The following is a 16935-nucleotide window of genomic DNA, read 5'->3' on the forward strand; positions in this document are numbered from 1 at the left end:
AGAAAATGATACAAGGGAAACACAAAAACCAAAGAAACCCAAAAAGAAGATTTTTACTTATAAATCATTTTGAGTTTTTTCCTGCTGTTTCTAATTCATTAATTTTTCTTTTAATTTTCTTTTATTTCATTATAATTTAAAAATTCCAATATGATTTAAAAACAAAAGTCAATGAAATACATAAATCACAACATTTAATCTTGAGAAACAAAAGGGAGAATACATAGTATTAGGTGTGAGAAGAGTGCTGGAACCATTGAGAATGTGAAAAAGACTATAAATGGAAACTTTGTATAACTCTCTGATAATAAAGTTTAAACTAAATGGAAAGGATGCCTATTTGGGAAAACATAAATAAAATTAACTCAGTGAAAAGATAGGAGACCTAGATAAATCAATGAGCGTGAAAACAGTTTAAACCGTATCAAAACAGCCATCAAAAAAACACTAATGTTATATATTTCACAGGTAAATTATCCAACACAAAAAATAAATTAATCCTGTCCTCATTAATCTCTTCAAAGGCATAGAGGAAAAAGTTTCTTATTTTTTTACTGACAGCCAAATTCTGACAGAGTTGGTTTGGGGCGTCTATGGAGCCGAGAAGTTAAGGGAACAAGGGTGAGCAAGGCGGTGCTCCTCTGAAGCTCTGGACAGAATCCTTCCTGCCTGGCTTCTGACTCCGGCTGGCAACCCTTGAGGTTCCTTGGCTTGCAGGGGCATCAGTCCAATCTCGGCCTGTTGTCACATGGCATTCTCCTCTCATAAAACCACTCATATTGGATTAGGGTCCACCTAACTCAATATGACTTCCTCTTAACTTGATTAAGACCCTATTTCCAAATAAGGTCACATTCACAGGTAGTGGGGGTTAGAACATAAACCATTTTGGGGGAACACAATTCAAGCCACAACAACTGTATATTTGATAACTGTATTACAGAAATGTTAAACTTCCTGAATTTGATAACTATTCTTTGGTAGTTTAAGAAAAATGTCCTTGTTTTTAGGAAATACAGGCTAAAGTACTTCAGGGTACAGAAAAACAGTGTTGCAACTAACTTTCAAGTGGAGGTGGGAGGAAAGGAACACTGATTCACATATGCACAAGGAGGGAGTGAAAAAAATCAAATGTGGCAAAATATTAACAATTGGTAAATCTGGGTGAAGGGAGATCTAGTAATTCTTTGTACTACTCTTGCAACCTTCTGTAACTTTGAAATTATTTCTAAATAAGTTTTTTTTTAAACCACACAGAAAATAATATCTATGAATAAACTGAAGAAAAATATTCCAAGTCTATATTAAGAAAATAGAACTCTGCAGGGTATAAAGAACCTCAAGAAATGGAAACATATCACTTAATTTTGAACGATAAGATCCATTATTACGAAGATGTCCACTCTTCCTAAATAAATTTAAATATTATTTAAATCAAAATCACAATAAAGTTCATATGGAAATGTAAATGCATAGAAGTAGTTAAGAAATTTTTGAAAAATAAAAATGAGATTTGTCCCATTAGTAATCACAACCTCAAGGTTAAGAATATAGGCTCTGGAGTCAGGGAGCTGATTACAGTCTTAGTCTGTAACTTGAATAAATGTAACTTCTCAAAGCCTGTAAAAATAAAGATATTAAGAATACCTAACTCAGGGCTTGTTTTGGCACGTAGCACATATACTAAAATAGCAATGATACAGGGAAGATCAGTATGGCCCCTGCACAAGGACGACACGACACCCAAATTAGTGAAGTGTTCCAGATGTTTTTTTTAAAGAAAATATTTTCATTAAATAAAATGGCTACATGCCAGAACTCTTAAGCCAGATTTTTCTTTTTTTCAAAAGAAAAAGAATAGCTAACACATAGGGTTTTTGAGAGATGAATTGGTTACAATATGCCACAGTATTTATCACTGTGACTGGCAAGCAGGTAACATTTAATACACATTAGCTGCTGCTCTTTCTATTGTTATGGTCAAGAACATCATCGTCACACAGAACCTATGTGATACTGGCATAGGAATAAACAAGTAAATGTATGGAAAAGAGAGCCCAGAAACATGCCTTACAGTAGAAGAATCTGTAAATGTTATAAATGGGAAAAGGATAGATTTAATAATTAATGAAGACAAAATTGGATGCTTATCCCACAATATATATAAATACAAATTCCACAAAAGCTAAATTATTTGCAATATAAGACAAAAACCTGTACAAAGAGTTTTTAAATGACCATCAACTATGAAAAATATTCTTAAAACACTAAATCCAGAAATGATAAAAGGAAAATTTTTTTAAGATAAAAATATTAGACAATCACTTTGTGAGGGGTGTGTCTATTACATTGTTTTCTATACCTGAAACTAATAAAAAAAATTAGATAAAACAAAGACAAGCAGAGATATGAAGACAAATAATATCCATGCTATATGAAGATTCCCTAAAAATGTTTAAGAAAAAGACAAATAACCTAATAGCAATATTGGCAAAGGTTATGAACAAGCAGTTTACCACATGGAAAAGTAGCCTTCAATGAAAAAGCAAACTGACCAGAGGGTAAAGGGGTAGGGGGTGGGGGAACAAATGAGGATAAACAGAATCAAACATATGGTGATGGAAGGAGAACTGACTCTGGGTGGTGAACACACAATGTGATTTATAGATAATGTAATACAGAATTGTACACCTGAAATCTATGTAACTTTACTAACAATTGTCACCCCAATAAAAAAATTTTTTAAAAAAGCAAACTAAAATAACTTTAAGGCATCTTTATTCATATATATAACAAAAATAGAACAATGTTCACTGAGATTATAGGATAAATATGCATGCTTATATATTCCAGCTCGAGCGCCTTTTTTAAAAATCTGAAAATACATAAAGAGTTTAGAACCTGTTAATATCCCTGCCTCTGAATATGATCAAAAAGATTTTTTAAAAAGTCTATCACGCTATTAGAAGACCTAATTACAGAAAAAGGAAAATGAAAGAATTAAAGTAGAAAAGGAATCACTGATCCCTACTCTTAAAAAGAAAACTAAGCTTATGGGATTCGACTACTCACCCACAGGAACCTCACAGGTGGGTTCGATGATTCAAGAAAGCACGACTGGACTGTTAAAAATTACCTTTATAACCTTCCAATTGTTTGTAAATGGTAATTGATTAATAAACTGATATTGAATTTTGTCAGGAATTAAAGGCAACTTTCAGTGTCTGCATTTATTATCATTCATTTTCTAAGGCATCATTTAATCAGTTTTCTTTCTTCAAGAGGTCTACCTGTCCCCATGATTTCCCTATTACTGGTGGGGCTCTGGGAATATCAGAGATGTTTTCCAGAACCTTCAGACAGAATTCTTCTGGACCCAGACACTTAACATCAATTAAAGCTTGATGCCCTCTTACTATCTACTATCTAATTTCTTATTCTTTTTCTCTAGCTTTGCTAACTTAAAGAGTATCCTCTTGTACAGAAATTAGGAGGTAAAAAAAGAAGACATGCTATGTGTTCCCTGTTATCTATTATTTCAATTTTCCTAAACTGTGGATCTGTGGCGGCCCTCTTACTTCTAGATGTGAATTTATCCCTAAGAATCATCTATGTTGTCATTAGTTTCTCCTTCTTCTAAGCATCAATCATTCTAAAAATCCTGTTCATCCTCTGACAATGTCCTAAGAGGTTCTTGACCCTCTCTTCCACTTTGATCTTTATTACAAGGTCCTCCTTTTGACTTAATTGCTACTCATTTTTAATTCAAAAATAAAAACTAAGCCCCAGTTGGAATGGCTAAGGGAGAAGGGGGGGAAGCAGAGGTGTGAGGTGAGATTGGGGGGCCTTAGCTCCATCATAATTTCCACATGCCACTATCCCCACCAAATTGTTTCACATGGCTAATTAGTGCCTTTTCTTAATCACTAAAAGTGCTATGTAAATGCAGATACTACAATCCCCATTCTACTCTGATGTGCTCCGCCACCAAAGTGCTTCCTAAGCTTTTCATATAAAAAGTTTGGGGTATTTTTAGACTTTTTATTCCTTTAGGTGGTATACTGCCCATTAGAATCTTAAATCACAGACTCTGACTGGTTTTCTAATGTTTCCTAAACTCTAGGACAGGAGTGTCCAAACTTTTTTCAACGGTTTTCACCAAGGGCCATATGCGATAAAACACACAAACAGCCGGGCCACTCACTCAAGGTGAAGTACGTATTGCCTCACCTGGTTTAAGTAAACTAAATATATTTTTGGAATTTGCTGCGGCCCAATTAACAATGGATCACGGGCCGCAGTTGGCCTGCGGGCCCCAGTTTGGACACCCCTGGTCTAGGACATACAACTCCTTAAAGTTCAGAATTACCTTTCCTGTTACTTTTAATATAAACCCACAACAACATGGTCCCTATCTCCAAAGGTTCTTTCTAGAATTTACATATCACTGTTTTTTCTATTAGTCCTAATTTAGTTCAAAATAGCAAATACTTTGTTGTTGTTGGTTTTCTGTTTTTTATTATAGTTGAGATACAATATCATACTAGTTTCAGGTACACAACACAATGCTTCCACATACATATACCTTACAAAGTGATCACCACAAGTCTAGGAACCCTTCTGCCACCGTACAGTTATTACGGTATTAGTGGCTATATTCCCTATACTGTACATTATTACATCCCTGTGACTTGTTTTATAACTGGAAATTTGTACCTCTTAATCCCCTTCACCTTTTTTGCCCATCCCCTCAAACTCCTCTTCTCTGGCTAAATTACTGCCTTCTCTTAATCACTAAAAGTGCTATGTAAACCATCAGTTTGTTCTGTTGAGCCTTGTTTTGTTTTGCTTGCTCATTTGCTTTGTCCTTCAGATTCCACATGTAAGTGAAATCATATGATCGTCTTTCTCTGACTTATTTCACTTGGCATAATACCCTCTAGAGCCACTGATTTTTTCACAAATGGCAAAGTTTCATTCTTTTTATGGCTGAGTAATATTCCATTGTACATACACATACATCTTTATCTGTTCACCTGTCAATAGACACCTAGGTTGCTTTCATACCTTGGCTATTGGAAATAATGCTGCAATGAACACTGCCATGCATGTCTTTCTGAGTTCGTGGTTTTCATTTCTTTGGTTAAATACCTAGAAGTGGAATTACTGGGTCATACGCCTGTTCTATGTTTAATTTTTTGAGGAACATCCATACTGTTTTTGATAGTGGCCGCACCAATTTATCATTGCACCAACAGTGTATGAAGGTTCCCTTTACTCCACATTCTCACCAATACTTATCTTGTGGCTTTTTGCTAATAGCCATTCTGACAGGTGTGAGGTCATATCTCACTGTGATTTTGATTCGCATTTCCCTTATGATTAATGATGTTGAACTTCTTTTCATGAGTCCACTGGCCAGTTATATCTTCTTTAGAGAAGTATATATGCATGTACAACAGCACATATCTTTATAGCTTCCTTCACTACCATGTTTCCCCAAAAATAAGACTTAACCAGAAAATAAGCCCTAGCATGATTTTTCAGGAAGACATCCCCTGAACATAAGCCCTAATGCGTCTTTTGGAGTAAAACTTAACATAAGACCTGGTCTTATTTTCAGGGAAAAACGGAACCTAAAACATGAAATTTAATTTTTCCAGATTCTCTGTTTATATTAAAAAAAAAAAATTTCCAAAAGGGGTTGCAATTTTTTACATTTTCCATCATAACTAGTTTACTTACGTACTAGTATTCTTGCCTTAAATTAAGATACCATCTATGTCTACACCTTTCAAATAAATATTCTAAACATGTTTATACAACCAAATAGTGTATTTCTATATAGATGTCTAACTTGTTTAACTATTGGTTTGCTTCCTTTCCCCTTATGTGGCAGAGACAGCTGCTACCTTCCCACTAAAAATTCATCTTCCCCTCCTATGGTTGTCACTGGAAGGTAGCTGCCCTGCCAAGGACTGCGGGCCCAGCTCTACTTACAACCAGATATATGCATATGACTTCCTTACATTAATGTAATGTAAGGACTATTAACATGTTTCAGAGTTTTTAAGAAGCATAGTTGCTGGATATATTTAGAAAATAAGATATAAAGGAAAGGAACCCACTTACTGTAAGTACATACTTTTGTTACTGCTCTTTAACATTTACAAGTCACTGCCAAATCAAACCTCAGGATCTCCATCAGATTAAAGTAGAAAGTTTATTTGAATTTATCCTGAGTGTTAATGCCACTAGTTTAGCACTAGGCCTGCCACTCCCAGAAGCCTTGAGGAACAAGCATCTGCAGTTAATGCATGAGTTTTTAGTGAGCAGCTAGCTATTTGCTGACATTCCTCTCTCCTATGCCCAAGTTAGGCAAAAACTGCCAGCAGACAGACTGGTGCACTTTCCTACATTTAAAAATATTTAATAATTGTCTACTATGTGCTATTGTTCTAGATGCTTGGCATAGCTTCTGTAACCAAAACAAAGATCCTTACTCTCATGGAACTTACATTCTAGTGGCAGCCACTCCTATCATTTAGACTTGGCACAAGAGCTTAACACCTATCTGCCAACCCTTACGCAGACTTAATACACATGGGCAATGATGGAGCTGTTGGAGTAATGTGTGAAGGAGTTATGCTGTAGATATTGCATAGGAGATAATAATGCTACAACATCAAGTTAGTGTTCCCACCAGAAAATAATGCTCCAGCTTATTAGAGAGGACAAATGGTGCACTCTTAGATACGACTGAAAAAATGAAAGGAAGCCAAAGAAGAAAAGGCTTCTAAGGTGGTGAAGGAAATCATTGTCAATGGAATGCGACATAGTGGCAAGAGCAGCAAACAAAATTTTCATTTGGAGTTTTAGATGAGACTCTTCATCCAGAGAGAAAGAAATTCATGTAACAATAAGATTTATAGGAATAAGCCAGTATAGAAGAACACCACTGTTTCCTCCAGAAGGAAGTGAAGTTTTGAATGGTTGATGAATCTGTACCAAGGGATATGAATTCCATCCTACTGACAGGTAAAATTAGTAAGTGTGCTCTCTTTCTTCAGCATTTGTCTAAAATGTAATGGAGAGCCATTTAGACAATGCAGACCTTCCCTCTATTTCTACTAACTCATCTAAGAACAAATGATATAATTAGTAGAAATGAAGACAATAGTGTACAGAAATTTGAGCCAGCCTTTGAGTCAGAAGACTAGATGTGAACATCTGAGAGACAGAGAGAGAGAGTGAGAGAGAGAGAGAGAGCAGAAGTGAGGGAGGAGGAGAGAGAGGGGTTGACTACATAAATACAGACTATGTATGTACTTTACAAACCCAAACTTACAAAAGGCCAGCATTTACTACAGTTTAGTGTAATAACCCATCTTTTGCATGCTTTCTTGTTCTTTTGATGAATTAAATTCAGACAGAAAACAAGAAACCTGATTGGAAAAACACCAGAACACTGTCTCTGTTAATCTGGGACTAACATATTACTTTATAAAAAGATAAGGAATGTTTTGAAATTAGTACATCAATTTTCCATTACAAACCCAAACCTACAAAAGGAAAGCATTTCATTTGCTACAATTTAGTTAGCGTAATAACCTTCTTCAGCTCATATAATGTCTGACCTTGACATCTATTAAGAAATATGCACCAGAAAACTCCTTCTACAAAAAAAAAGTGTTGTGACTGAAAATTTCTAGCCCCAATACAAATGTACAATTTAACGGAGAGAAAAAAGACAGGAAATCCTCTTTCCAGCAATGCTTCTTATTCCTAAAGAAGTTGTCTTACAGGGAACAGGCCTGCTGTCAGCCAGCCTTAAATTCAAATTCAGTTCTACCCAAATCACTAGTCATGTGACCTAGCAAATTATATATACTTTCTAATCCTATTTCTTCGTGTATAATAAATACCTATCTCATCCACGGTTTTTCTGTGTACTTTGGAAAGGCATTTCAAAGATTTAAGTTAACTTGACAATGCATATGAATGTGTGGCATGACACTTGTCAGAAAACAGGCTTTCTTCCTTCCTTACCCAATGCTTAAAAGGAGTAAATTAGTGGCAAACAGAAAAAAGGACACAAAAGTGAAAATCACAAATTCCATATTACACCCACTCCTCATTTTCCCAAGCCCTTTTCTACTTTCCCCATTTTTGTTTCTCACTCCCAATCTTTTGAAGCTTTCTCACTCCTCACACTGTTCTATAGGTTTAGGGTACGAGGCAGGCTTCAGAGTTCCTTAGCAAGCAAGTGGGAAAACCTAGCGAGGCTTCTGTGCTTAAAATTCAGCTTAACAGCAGTGCCTCACTGGATGAGTCCTAGCATCTGAATATGAACTCACAACAAAGTGAGTTTTAAGTAGTGAGGAGCTGGGAAGGTGGGGAGAGAGGGTGATTAGCAAGACTATGGGTTCATTCACTATAATCACAGCATCTAGTAGACTGAATATTTTATCTGTTCAAGAACTCAGCAGATTTAAAAAAAGCAAACAAAACCTGAAAATCAATTAGAATACATTTACACTGAAATACTGTTAAACCTGTTAGATTTTTACACATAAACTCTAATGGGCTGCCTATAAATATAACCAAAAAGGCTAACCTTACAGAAAAGACTTTTTCTGGAAAAAGATTTTGATTTTCAAACAAATGATTGGCAAACTTTGGGAACACAATCTACTTATAATTTTTGTTTGTTTTTATCAAATCTATTTTGCAAACCTTAAAAAGCAAACTATTTTCCAATTCCCATGCTTATTCTATTCTAAATATTAACTACATATGTTAAAGGAAAATACCCAGAACAATTACTCTGCATTTTTGTCAATTAAAAAGTGAAATGTTTTAATGTAAGTGGCTATTTTCCTGATACAATGTGGCAAAGCTGTCATCCAAATAGTCATGATTACTGTTAACCAACATCACAACTATCTGCTTCAATGAATAAATTCTTACTTTTCTAATTTTTACCACAAAATAAATCTGATATTTTTTAAAGCCTTGCTTTCAAATTTGTCTTCTTATAGTAAAACTTCTATGTAGGTATTGTGGAGCCTGTGTATATGAGTCACAAATACCTGTAATGAACTAATGTCTAGAAAAACATCAAATGAATTGAATCAGTTTACTTGAGGCTAAATCTATCTGGTCCAAAGGGTTTTATTAAATTTTCACAGGCATCACAAACTAAAATCACCAAAAACCAAAGAAGTATTGTAATGTATTATCACACTAAAAAGATCTACCAATCTACAAAATTTATAACAGCCTCATAATCATAGCCAGTTCCACCGAATGTGCATTCCTAAAAGGGAGCAGTCATGCTGCAATCATTTTCATAATATCAAAACTAGCATAGTATTTTTCACACCACATGTTTAATAAATGTCCACTTAATGAATGGAATAACACTGCATTTGCTTGAGAAAATTCAGTGCCAAGTTTATGGGTCAGTTTTTTACTGTAACTTTTACTTACCTGATATCTATTTTATTTCAAATTCTAGATTCTGAAATATTTTCTTAAATTTTTATCAGTATAAAAACTTCAACTGGGGCAACCAGTTGGCTCAGTGGTTGGAGCACAGTGCTCCTAACACCAGGGTCACTGGTTCGATTCCCACATGGGCCAGTGAGCTGCGCCCTCTACAACTAGATTGAAAACAACAACTTGACATGGAGCTAATGGTTCCTGGAAAAACACACTGTTCCCCAATATTCCCCAACAAAAATTAAAAACCAATTAAAAAAACCCTTCAACTGTAGTAGAACCACACATTTATTTACATAAGGATGAAAGAGTATTAGAAACCAATTGGCCTAACTACCTCTTGTTTCAAATGGTGAAACTGAGGCCTAGGGATTTTACTGAATATACTAAGGCCACATAGCTCTTCAGTGTCAGAAGTGAAATTAAAATATAGATGGTCTTCTACCATTTAGTCTTTTCCTATTACACCACATTGCCTTCTCTGCTTCTTTTCAAATGCCTGTTATTATTTTAAAAGTATCCTTATCTGTAAAACACTAATTGCATCAGACTAAAAGTTAGAAATCAATAAACTTGCTATGGAACAAATATAAGCATTAATACGCAGCAAAAGCCACCAACTTTCTCCACCCCACCTCAATTTCTACTTAATGCTAAAAAATTGAAAATTATATTTAAAAATTAAATAAGTGACTAGCCTCTGTAATTAATTTTAGGAAACCTAGAGTTTACATATTGCTAGGAACAGAGGCTGAATGAAACCAGACAATCTTTAAGTTTCAGCGGCCAGGCCTTTCCTCAGTACTTCCTGTCTCCAACCCCCACTCCCAATAACCAGCAGACATATCCTATGAACTATGCATTCTTTTACACACATTACGTCAAGAAAATCAGGACTTCTTTTTCTTTGGAATATATGAACATGAGTCATAATTATAATATTGTCAGTAGTAACATGAGAGGATACCAAATGTGTTTTAGAAAAATCTAGGATTTTAAAATCATAAAAACATTAAAAAAAAAACTTTATTAAAGATTAGTGTAACCTCAACTACAAAGAGTTTCCAGTTCACGTTAGAAATATCAAAATGACCTTTAAATTCACAGTTGCAGTTGTTTAAAGTTTTATAAAATCATTTTCTAGAACAAAACTTTGAGAATAAAAAAAATGTCTAAAAAATTTGTTTTAACATTAGCTTATGAAAAAGCACTAAGCTAGTTTTAGAAAATTTTGGTAGAGGTGTTGTGTTTGGAAGAAGTTTGTTATCCATAGAATCATACATATATGCAGAACCATGTCCTTATATACAATTCAAAAGTTATGAGTCATTTATTCTACTAGGGACTGTTCGCTAAGATTCATGTAAAAGAGTTCCTTGCCACTGTGAGTGCTAGATCAAGTATATCATAGTCATGGAAAGACATAATTATAATGCAAGGAGAAATGTGCTCTTAATTAGAGTTCTGTGGGAGCAGAAAGAGGTAGTCAATATACCAATGTCTTGCTAAGTATGTGCCATAAAGACTGTGTACCCGTTAATGTCCAAGAGTACAGTCGTCCATACATCTCCCTTCCTTCTCATCATACAAGTTTGAGTGCTCCTCCCAGTATGCTCTATCCCCCATCCAAAATTAGCCAAACCCTGAACCACCAAGTTTCAAAGCCAGGATTAGTCAAAGGAATTGTTTCTGTAGATTTTCCAACAGTAGTGGTAAAAGGGTGGACAAGATGCTGTGCTCTTTGCTCGGCATGTTTATAAACAGCAACATTTTAGCAGCAGCAAAAATTGCTTGTGGCATCTTCCAGTCTAGGGCTTGCCATATTTAGATGATACTGTATCTATGTTTATTGATGTACATCTTTTCTCACACCTCAGGAATAAAGGAAGAACAGGAAAAAGAATCTAGCGTTCCTACTTGCGAAATTCAGACAGCCACAGAGGATGTGCCATATGCAGCTAGTTCAAAAATGATCCCTCTTGAAGGTCTCCCATTTCCTGGGATAAAGTAGAGATTCCAAACAACTTGCTTGCTTATAAGCTCTCCTGCCACCCCCAAACAACAGTAAGAGCAGCAGGATTTCTAAGGGACACAGCTTAAAGCAGCATGGAGTAGATGCTATATGCTTCAGGGAACCTGCAGTAACATACTCGTGCGACATACACTCAAGGAAAACCAAAGGGCATTGCTATCCAGGGCAGAGGCTTATAACTCAGTCCCAAAGTACCTCATTGGTACCTCATCTTGTATTCTGTTTCCTGGAGTGAGATTCAAGGTCTTAAAGCGTAACACCAGGTAAACCCAATCCAAACCAGTCTATGATGCCATCAAATCTGCTAGTTCCAAGACAACAGTAGTGCTGCTGCAGCCAAGGATTCCTCGGCATACAGACATGTTAAAATGATATTGGCAGCGGGGCCAGCTCTTCCCTCTCACCCTCTGCTGTTACTATAGCTCCTTTTGCTAAATCTGCCTCTGAGTTTAGACAGGAGCTGGATGGTTCATAATCACCCAGCAGCTGCAGCTGAGCAATACTCAGCCTAATTGTGGCACTGGAGCAGCTGAGAGGAGAAAAGCGACGCGATACATCGCCTGCCACAGCCACACACAAACTGCCGTACGCACTACCAATAAGATACCAAGATACTTTAATAGGAACTGATTATTTCCTTTAAAGAAAGGCAGTTTTACTTCACTAAAGGAACTTGTCTTTGTATTCCAGACCTGTTTGAATTGAACTGAAGGTGACCTAAGCCATGTTGGGTTCTGAACAATGGAGGATCTTAACTAAAACTTCCTGTAAATATTCACATTATAAAGCCAGTACCACAAACATCACCTTTATAACATGATTGAAAGTTCCTGTGACATAAGAATTTAGCAAAGATGTGATCTCTTCTTCAACTCTACATTACAAAAATGCAAAGCAATTAAAACAGCAAGTCTTTACATAAAGCAAGTTAAGTAGCATAATGCAATGATTCTCAGCATTTTCTAAACTCCTATGCCATATTGTCATTTGCTTTCTTTTGAAACAAAACACTCTCATTTTACAACACAGCTTCATAAAACTTAAGTAAACAAAAACTTATTTTATGCGGAGAATTTCATTACCTCCTTAATAATATCAAAAGTAAGGCTGAAATTACTGATCTAAAGAATTACTGGTCCAGAAAATTGAAAATGGATAAAAGTCAAGACTTACTACCTTGGTGCCATAGTTAATTTTGAATTTTAACTGTCATGTTACATAATTTTCTGAAAAAAATAGGGTATATTTTATACTTGATGACAGAACGGTATCCATTACTTTAATAAACTTTTTGATTATTTTTTTGTCACTTGCCATATAGAAGCTAAAGAGGATTTAAAGTTAGTAAAACCTGCTGTCTTCCCTCAAAATCTTAACAGTTAACATGTTATTTATATGTCAAAATAGTTACATACACAGCTGTTATATGATAATTATGATATAGTAAGACTAATCCTGTTTGCAAAGGACAGCCCAGGCAGTGTTCTAAAGTCAGTCACCAAATACTAAGTTCTTTATCCAAGCACCTTACATAGTACATTAAACACAAGCTTCTTTAAAAAAGAAAAAAAAAGTTTTATGTAAACTGAAACACAGATACACAAAAGCACACAGAACAAACGTATGGCTTAATGATTTATACTAAGGCCAACACCCTTGCAACCATCATCAGGTTAAAAGAACTTTGCCACCACTTCAGAAGCCAGATGGATCCCTATCACAACCTCCTCCCTCCTCCCATCTCTTTATTTTTATAGAAATCACTTCCTTGCAGGTTTTTTTTAATATAGTTTTATCACCCAAGTTCCCACACAACAGAACGTAGTATTGGTCTTTTAAATGTTTTCATATTGGGCTTTTCAGTATAATGCTAATAGGAACTAATAAATGATGCCTATACTGAACACTAGATTGAGAATTAAATATATTTATAAAGAAAAATCACATTAATAAACTATTTACTGTCTAAAAAGGTGCAAAGCTGAACTTTGTATAAAGAAATCTTACGCCATGGGTTGGTAATATTTCACTTATAGTGAGTCACTGTTACTCTTTTAAAATATTTATTCCTTAAACATTACATACCTTGAAGATTTGCAAGGACATTGATTTTGCAGCTTGAGAATTTCCTGAATTAAAAAACTACTCAAACCATGTATTAATAATATACTTCAGCCATAAGACAAATTCCATCTATCCCAGGAAGATTAAGTCAAAGCCGTAATTTCACTTTCGGTTGAACAAAAAGGAGTCAAGTTTGTGGTTTATGAAGTCAGCAAAAACGTACTGTAAAATTAAAGCTATTATAACATTATGGTGGTTATAGCAGAGACATATTTTAAGAGCCCTTTTATCTTTTATTCTGGAAACACGGATATGAACTGTTTTGTGTTCAGATTCAGATCAAAGGCAACTTTTTTCTTTCTTTCAAATTTAGGACCCTATGAATTGTCAACCAGTATTCAAAATCTCCACTGAGGTTTAGCTAATGTCCAAAAATTAAAATATAATTAAACTTCCTTTTCTAAATGTCAAACGATAGCATGGGTCCTATATATTAGTAAAACAAATGTATGGCTTAATGAAATACAACTTTTTTAGATACGAAAATCATATATATGAAATGTATGAAAATCATATATGAGGTATACTAGATCCTTGGCCTCTAAAAGAACACACTCCTCCATTACCTGTCCATTGAAAATGTTTCCTGTCCACTGTGTGCCAAACACTGCAGTAGTTAAAACATTAGATCTACCACATACTTGGCCTTAAATGCAGTCACATGTACACGTTTAGTAACATTTTCCTCAATGTGTAACTTAACTTTAGCAATTTAACAAGATGGTTTAAATATACCGAGAATTACCAAGCTACCTTTGGCACTGTAATCCTACAACTATAATGCACGAATATACTGCAATCATATGCAGCACATGTGAAATCATCAATGTGAAAACACACATCAATGTAACATACATACATAACAACTGGCATGAACATAAAGTTGTGATTCCACTAGAGACTTTTCATTTCTCTACCTTAATAACTTATAAATTGTTAGAGTGTTATTCCATGCCTTTTTCAATTAATTACGCAGAAAATAATTCAACCAACTTCAAACCAATCCCACTCACCACAATACAAAAATCAAAGCAGTTCCTACATCGGACTTGATTTTCGAAGAGCTTCTTAAACCAACGCTGTCCCATAAAGCAGAGCTGGCAGCAATTATCAAGTATAAAAACACATTTTAAAACAAAACTGTCTGTAATACAAGTGGACAGAGAACCGAACCCATGGGGAGGCAGTGGCATAATACTGTAAAAGTGGATGGTAAATGCCTATTTCCCAACCCCCAACACAAAACAAAGGAAAACTTGAGCATGTTGTGGTTTTCAATCAAACCAAGTGAAGCGTGAGGCTCACCCACTCGTCCCACACACACACCCTCGGTCGCTCTCCCCGCACGGCTCACAACCGGCGTAAGCAAACACTGACCCCCAATCTATGGGACAGACAGGGAACGCTGCCCTCGCCTTTCCCTTCGGGGAACGAGCCAAAATAAACCTCGCCCCCGCCTCTCCAGGTGGCCCACGAGACCTTACGGACGCGGGTGGGGAGGGGGGTGTCCCAACGATCCTAGTACCTTAAGTCGGACTTGGGCGGGACCGGGAAGGACTGGACGGGGCGGAGACGAGTCAGGGGGCGAGCAGGTAGCGCCGGGAAGAGGACACGCCCGCCCGGCAAGCCGGGCCGGGGGATGGGAGAACTTTTTCCCCAACTTCCCGACTCGGGGCCGGCGGGGGCGGGGAGCGGCGGCGCCTCCAGGGGCGGGCGGGCGCCTGGGCCTAGCGCTGCCCCGCCGGGGTCGGCCGCCGCCGCTCGCGGGGCGCCGCGGGGTCCGTACCTGCCCTCGAGTCGCGCTCACATGGGTCGCTGCTGCTGCGGCTCGGGGTGGTGGGGGGCGGAGGCGAGGCCCTCAGGGCCCTCTCCCTCCTTCCACCTCCTCGTCCCGGGAGCCCCGCGCCAGCGCCGACCGTACAGCCGGCCCCTAACTCGTTACTCCAGGAGGAGGGAATTCCCGGGCTCCCCCACCCCTCGGCCTCCCTCCGCACCTCCCCACCGCTCCGCGCCCGCCCTCACTCCTGGCTCCGCCCCTCCACGCGGGGGCGGGGCGGGGGCGGGGGCTGCGGCTACCTGCGCGCGCTGCCAGCCGGCTCACCGGAACCGGCGCCGCGCCCACCCGGGCTCCAGAGCCCCCAGCCTTCCTGCGCCGGCGCGCGCCGCCCGGGGCTGCGGACCACCCCTGTCGCGGTCCCCCTAGGTGGCGAGTTCGAGGCACTGATCCCGACCCAACATGGCGGCGGGGTCCGGGGCGGATTCCCGGGGTGGCGTAGGCTGAGGGGGCGTGAAGAGAAGGCTCTGCTGCACGCGGAGAGCCGGCCCACAGCGCCCCTCCCCACCCTGCGGACCCCGCCGCCGCCGACCGGCTGCGGCAGGAGCTGGAGCTGGGGGCGCAGATTCCGCCCCCGACGCCTTTATCCTTTCCCTTCCACCGGCTCTCTGTCGTGCGGAGGGCTTTGGGGCTTTGTTTGTTTCTGTGGGGGAGGACGGGGTTGAGTTGTTTTGGTTGGCTGTTTGCTTCTCAGTACTCTGCTTCCTCACCCATTGGCGTTGATAGTAAAACCTCAGCCCGGCTGCAGGAGCCAGGGGTGCGTTACGGACACCCTCATCGCAAGCCTGATCGCCGTCCAAAAACGCTCGCGTCTGGCCTCCTTCCGAGGCTGTCCCAGCCCAGGAGCTTCCTGTTGACTGTAGGTCGAACCAGCCTTGTCTGTAGAGGGAAGCCGAGTTTTGTTGGCGACTCTCCCAGCGATGGTGGCTTTGGCTTATCTTGGGACAGAGTATTTTTACACGACCCTGGCAACATCCCAGGGAGGGACCTGAGACAAGTATTATTCTGTTTGACAGCTATGGAAACTGAGGCTGCGACCCTGAAAGTGGCGCAGCCACAACGAGAATCCTGCTGATCTGAATCCAAGCACCTTTCCTATTTGCCTTGTCGCCAGTCGCTGCAGAAGAGAGCAGGTCCAGAGGGGACTGGGATAAAGATGAGGGTTAGTCAAACGGGCTGAATAGCGAGGCTTTTCTGCTGAAATCACTCCTGCCCTGTTACACTCTTAGATTAACTTCCTCTTTATATTTCCTCTTTGGTGGGGCTATCAACTATTAGTGTGGGACTTGGTTTCCTTTGTCTGTGGTTTTTAGCGAAATTCAATCATCTTCCACATACGAAATAGTACAATCATGTGTCAGTATTCTGGTATTCTAGGAACTCAGGAAATGCATATAAGGGCTTAATGTTTTTCTTCAGCTCACCAAATGAACAGAAGGTT

At 38.5% G+C, this 16935-nt stretch overlaps 1 protein-coding gene across 3 annotated transcripts in view; it reads right to left on the reverse strand.

The window, feature by feature from the left end:
• YES1 (YES proto-oncogene 1, Src family tyrosine kinase) overlaps window positions 1–16103 on the reverse strand; it is a 72846-nt gene extending 56743 nt beyond the window's left edge. The window contains exon 1 of one of the 3 annotated variants that reach the window (XM_081078193.1): window positions 15737–16103. The gene's annotated coding sequence lies outside the window, so the exon portion shown is untranslated. Of the gene's footprint in view, window positions 1–15446; window positions 15693–15736 lie in introns of those variants that run through there. The other 2 variants (XM_081078191.1, XM_081078192.1) reach the window with 2 other exon arrangements.
• Window positions 16104–16935: the final 832 nt, after the last annotated feature.

This window comes from Rhinolophus hipposideros (genome assembly GCF_964194185.1).
Source record: "Rhinolophus hipposideros genome assembly, chromosome: 17".
NCBI lineage: Eukaryota > Metazoa > Chordata > Mammalia > Chiroptera > Rhinolophidae > Rhinolophus > Rhinolophus hipposideros.